This window comes from Dipodomys spectabilis, unplaced genomic scaffold (assembly GCF_019054845.1).
Source record: "Dipodomys spectabilis isolate Male_0828 unplaced genomic scaffold, ASM1905484v1 ptg000306l, whole genome shotgun sequence".
NCBI lineage: Eukaryota > Metazoa > Chordata > Mammalia > Rodentia > Heteromyidae > Dipodomys > Dipodomys spectabilis.
This window is the reverse complement of record NW_024870983.1, coordinates 2174818-2181340: the sequence shown is the minus strand read 5'-3', so window position 1 is coordinate 2181340 and position 6523 is coordinate 2174818. Positions and strand designations below refer to the sequence as shown.

Genomic DNA, 6523 nt, shown 5'->3' with positions numbered 1-6523 from the left:
AAAGTCATTTAAAATCCTCTCACTCGGGCACAGGTATGGATAGATAACTGATATGGGCAGAATCAGAATTATTCAGAAGGTTGTAAATGGATGCTTACCTAGTTTTCTCTCTGCTGGATCATAGAATACAGACTATCCTAATTGGAAAAATTTAGCCTTCCGAGGTTGTCTGCATATAAACACTCCATCAACATTTTCTCATTAAAGGATTATTCAAGATTAGCTATATGTTGATTGATAATGACTGAGTATGACAGAAAGGTGATGGAAAACCATTTACTCTTCAGTGAGGTTCTGGCTTGTGTTTCACAAAGTGTTATGAAAGCTCTCCATGAGAAATCTAGCAGATGTATTTCTAAAAAGTACTTGCATGCTAACACTTTCTTATAATGTCTCAATCCAAGTACTTCTCCTTGGAGTTCAGTACTATTCAATGATGCTGTGTTAGCTTTTTGTTACATTTTGCAGACCAGTCTTGGTGATGAAATTTGTGCTCCCAATTCCATTCACAAAATGCAGACAAAAATTATCTGAAAAAATTTGTATCTGTTGACAGTGCATATACTTGGATTTTTTATAACAAACATAGAATGTTGTACAAATTTTCATAGCAATTACACTGCACTAGGTTGTGGACAGATTCTAATGTAAATAATATACTGTGTTCATGTAGAGTAGTTGAGTATCTGATGTTTTAATATGCCTGTGGTCCTAAAACCAATACCTTACTGATATTGAGTGACAAATACAACTTCCTATAAGTACAAAAGTTTTCCTTGTATCTTTTTAATATATATATATATTTAAATTTATATTGTAAAGATCCTGTACAGAGGGTTTACAGTTACATAAGTAAGGTAATGAGTACAATTTTTTTCTTTATTATTGGTCATGGGCTTGAACTCTAGGCCCGAGCACTGTCCCTCAGCTATTCAGCTCAAGGCTATCGCTCTACCACTTGAGCAACAAAGCCACTTCCGGTTTTCTGGAAAAAAGAGTTTCACGGACTTTCTTTCCCTGGCTGGTTTTGAACCAAAATCCTCAGACCTCACCCTCCTGAGTAGCTAGGGTTACAGGCATGAGCCACCGGTATCTGGCATGAGTCCATTTCTTATTGAGCATTTTTACGCCATCCTTTCTTTCCCCCTACCATCCCTTCTCTTCACACCTCCTCAACTCATCCCTACACCCACTCTCTCATAAAGTGTCTTATTATTACATTATTACATTATTATTTTCTCATTATTACAATGGGTCAACCTTAATCCTATCTTTGTATATTAAATAAAAATATGCTGGCTTGATTTATGCTGATTCTCCTTGTGTAGACACAAGTAAAATCACTCACCAAGTCCAAGAGTATATAAATGAAATGGACACCTTTTTTGTCAGTTGGTTTAGTTGTGTTCTACACATTTATTGACAGGTTACAAATTAATCTCAAACTTTAATATATTAAAAATAATCTCTTCTTTTCTTATTTTCTTGGCCAGAAAATCAGCGAGACCTCAGTCAGCATTTCTCTCATAGGACTTTTCACATAAATTGATTACCTGTTGACCTGAAGTCCAGTTTTATGAGGACTCACTAATCTGCTTAGGAATTTATGTTGGCTGTTGGAAAAGAACTCAAAGAAGGATGCCATTTAAAGGCTTATAATTTTATTCTTTGCCATGATATTCTCCTGTTACTTTGGTTGTTGAGAGTGTGTATAAGAGCAAGCATTCCATGGGGATCAGGGAGACAACATATGATCTTTACATACTGATATTTCCGAGTAACTTGCTATCATGTGTACTGCATTTTGCAAGTCCAATCTGTCAAAACCTACCACTTTTAAGAGATAAGAGGAGTGGTAAAAGAACTCTTAGAGACAAATACATCTTGAACATATTTTGTTCCAAGCATTCCATCTAACGCATTTTCAGCAACTAATGAAACTTGTGTTGGCTGTAATTATGTGTCTTTCTCCATGTGTGCATGTATACATGTGTATATGTATATGTGAATTTGTGTGTATAGTAACATATATGTGTACAATATAAGAGCATACACACACATATATGCATATATAAATAAATATACATATACATATATATGCATATATATCTTTGTTCAGTGACTTAATCTGTAGTTCCCAGAACATTGTCATTCTCACAAAGTGTTCATGATAAACTGCTCTGAGGACCTTGCTCTATTGTACTCACTTCCGTCATTACCTTCTTTTTCATCCCTGTGAACAACTTCGGTCTATTTTACATAGGAGAGCTTTATTTTCATTACATGTAGTTACAAACTGATAATCAAAGACAAAGGTTGTTTGTGAAAGAAAAAGAACTTTTAGGTCACAGGTTAAAATATCTTTTTTTGGGGGGGGGTCCAGTCTTGGTGTCTGAACTCTGGGCCTGGGAACTGTCCCTCAGCTCTTCAGCTCAAGGCTAGCGCTCTACCACTGAGCCACCTTCCCAGCCCAAGTTAAAATATCATATCCATCCAAATGATTCCTATGAGATAAAATTTGTAATAGTAGTAAACGTGAAAAGTAATTCCTAGACCTGTTGTTTTGCCATTTACAATGTCAAAGAATAATATCACGTCACTCATAATTCTTAAAGAATGCAAGGGAAAATGTTAGTCCCCATTATGTTCCCAAAAAGCCAGTGGATCCTCAAGGATAACAGTAGACCAGCAGAAATTCTATGTAGCAGACATGGAGCTTGAAAGAGAAAGAGAGGACATGAGAGAGCGTGAAAGTGGGAGAAATATCATAATACTGAAAGTGCATAACAGATAAAAAAAGAGCTGTATGAGAATACACATACTGTTATCTTTAGACTCTACATGTACATTTGAAGGTATTTGATGTATGATAATCCATCAACCCAAAATATAAAATGATTTTAATAAAAAATAAAAATGACTCAGAAGTAATTAAAAATGCTAAAACAATTTTCACATTAGCAAACTCGCAGAGATATTTCATGACTTTGAAAAGAATAAAGTGGCTGGGGTTAGTATAAATTTAGAAGTATAACAATACACAAAATTTATGAAAAGATATTCATATATTTCATTATATAACCCAAAGCAGAAATCAAATGTTGTTTAGATGAATTTTTAAAACCCAGTCTATCAGAAGCTGGGATGGTGGCTGTTGTAGAGTGCCTGCCTTGCATGCATGAGGCCTTGGGTTTGATTCCTCAGCATCACATAAGTAGAAAAGAACTGAAGTGGTTCTGTGGTTCAAGTGGTAGCACTAGCCTTGAGCTGAGGTACAGCAACCAGGCCCCAGAGTTCAACCCCATGGCCAACAAAATCAAAGTAAAAAACAAAACAAAACCGTCTCCCACTTTTGTGACCTCAACTCTGTAATATCACTGCTTCAGCCTAGGGCTAAGATTTTAAGTGTGGACATTTATCATCCCTCCTGATTCTGACTGTACTTGATAATTTTTTAATCAATATTTTGTTCTTAATTTTGCTTTTTGTAAATTCACATGCAACTATAAAAAATGGTTTGGCCATCCCAGTAACCTTCTCAAAGTACCTCCTGATGATGAATAACAAAAAGTTTTATTATATTATAAGGGAAACAATACTACAAATAAAGAAACACAATAACTAAATCTTAATGATTAATAAAATAAAATATCAAAGAATTACCAGTGTTTTCAGTATTTGAAGTATACTTACATATTTGATTTTACTATTCTTACATTCCTGTACATTTAACACTGAATAAGATTATGATGTTCAACAAGAGTTTTATAGGCTATGTGTAGTCTTTAAAGTTACCCACTAAGATTGCTTTTTATGACTCATCTCATCATTTGTATATGGCTTATATCATCATTTGTTCCTCAATAACATATAAAGTAAGGAAGCCCTAAAGTTTTAAGAGAAACTGTGCAGTTAACAAACTCTTAACTCTTCACTCTGCTTCTTTACACTAAGACTTTGCAACATCTCATTAGTAATGTTTCTATAAACTCTGAAATGTACTTTTTAGTAGCATATGTCTGCTACCATAAATCTTAAATATTTATAGAAAAGTTGTATGACCTGACAAACAGTCATAATTTTGGCCTATATAAGCAAATTCCCAAAATTAAATATATTTAAAACATTAAAACTTTTAACAAACCTTAATACTTGCCGCAGTGTTCATTATGACAGGTGCCTTATACAGAATAATTGAATTCGTCCTCCTACACATCTCTTTTTTTATTTTTATTTTTTGTGAACATACTGTACATAGGGGTTACAATTACATGGGCAAGATAATGAGTACATTTCTTATCAAGCATTGCAGCCTCCTCCTTTGTTTACCCTTCACATCCCTTCCCAGCCTTCCTCTGCCCCCCAACACAATTCCCCCCATCCCCCGATCCTACACATCTCTTGAACAACAATATCTGGGATTATTTTGTTTTGACATGTCAATCTTGACTATTCTTAAATGTGTGCTTATGTAAGAGGTACATGGTTCTAAAATTTCACGAGAATTCTTCAAAACTTACTTTTCTTTGAATTGTCTAGTTTAAGAAAATCAATTACACTTTATATATAAAAAATGCTCTGTGCTCAGTTCAGCAGCACATACACTAAAATTGGAACAATACAGAGAAGATTGACATGGCCCCTGTGCAAGGTTGACATGCAAATTCTTGAATCATTCCATATTTTTACAACTAAAGATGCTGGATAGGATGTGGCCACAAGGGAACCTTACTTGATTCTTGGTGGGAGTGTTAACTTGTTCAACCACTTTGGAAAGCAGTATGGAGGCTCATCAAAAGACTCCATATAAAGCTCCCCTATGACCCAGCAATCACACGTTTGGGGATTTACCCAAATGATCACAAAGAAGACCATACTAAAGCTACCAGCACAAATATGCTTACTGCAGCATTATTTACAATAGCTAAGATATGGAGCCCACCCCGATGGCCCACAGAAGATGAATAGATCATGAAAATGTGGTATATATACACAATGAAATTCTATGCCTCCATCAGAAAGAATGACATTGCCCAATTTGTTAAGAATTGGAAAGACTTCGAAAAAAATTTATTAAGTGAAGTAAGCCAAGTCCAAAGAAACATAGGTCCCATGGTTTCCCTTATTTTCAACAGCTAATATATGTCTGGGATAAGCAGAATAGATCATAAGCTATGTGCATATCAGATAAGATGATATTATAGGAAATGAACCAGACAAGTCGTTTTTTTGTTTCTTGCTATTGTTTCTAAGATACTTATAATGTGTGATGTGATTTTTTTTTGTTCCTTTATATGTTCCTCCCCTACGCTCTAACCCCTGTTTTCACTGTATTTGAAGTTGGTGTGACTACATCCTGTGTATACGTTTCTCTAATTTGGGGAGGGGAAAGGGAAATACAAAATTTTTAAATAGGGATACAGGTTGAGATGCACAAGACACTATGTTGAAAAATGAACTTTACAATTTAGACAGGGGAAGGGGGAGGGGAGTGTATTTGTGGAGGTGGGAGGGAAGGGATGGTGGAAGAAAAAGAAAGGAAGAGGTAACAATGCTTGTTAGGAAATGTACTCATTATTTGCTCATATAAATATGACACCTCTATGCAGTTATTTTTACAGGTGGACCCATTGCAACAATGAGAAGTACAAGTCATTATGTCGAAAACGAACTTTACAACTTTGGTGGCGGGGGCAGGGAGGATTGGGTGGGAGGGCTGGGGGAGGATGGGAAGGGATGGGAAGGAGAAACAAAGGAGGAGGCTACAATTCTTGATAAGAAATGTACTCATTATCTTGCCCATGTAATTGTAACCCCTCTGTACAGTATTTTCACAGTAAAAAAAAAAAAACGTATAAAAATGTTCTGATATAGAAGAGTTTGTTTCCTCTATTTTACCCAGATAATAACGTTAACAAAGAAATTAATGCAGAACACTGATATGCTGATATGAAGTTATTTTGAATAAATGTGTGTGGGGGGTGTGTACACACACACATGCACACATGCACATGCTTGTGTATGGGCATGCTCAGAGTTTGAAATCAGGGCTTCAAGGTCTTGCTAGGCCTTTCCTCTCTAGATTGATGAGCTAATATATGAGCTACATCTCCATTCCTGGCTCTTTGCTAGTTCATTATAATTTCTGAAAAATAATCTCATGAATTTATTCTGCCCTGAGTGGCTTCCAACAGTTATCCATAGATCTCAGGCTCCTGAGTAGATATCCCGTGTAGATAGTATTACAGGTGTGACCAGCCAGGGCAAGGCTTTCAGAATAATTTTAAAAGTAGAAGAAAGTTTACTTGATGGGGGCCTGTTTTATAATCTCCTACTTTTAAAGCATTTTGGAGTGATTATATGTGAATTTACTTCGTTTTCAGATTCTTAAAAGATAGTAAGTGTTGGTATTTAAAAGTTTTAGTACTTTTTAAAAAAGGATACTGGAGCTGTGGGACAAAAGAAATTTGACTCTCTTTGGACCTCAATTTATAAGCTCAGCTCTGTGCATGGTAACCCAATG

The 6523-nt window shown here is 35.5% G+C and overlaps 1 non-coding gene across 1 annotated transcript; it reads left to right on the top strand.

Annotated features, from left to right (window-relative positions):
- The first annotated feature begins 4580 nt into the window (after positions 1-4580).
- LOC122127663 lies at positions 4581-4687 on the top strand. Its single transcript, XR_006151239.1, has one exon. It is a non-coding gene; the product is annotated as a U6 spliceosomal RNA (small nuclear RNA).
- Positions 4688-6523: the final 1836 nt, after the last annotated feature.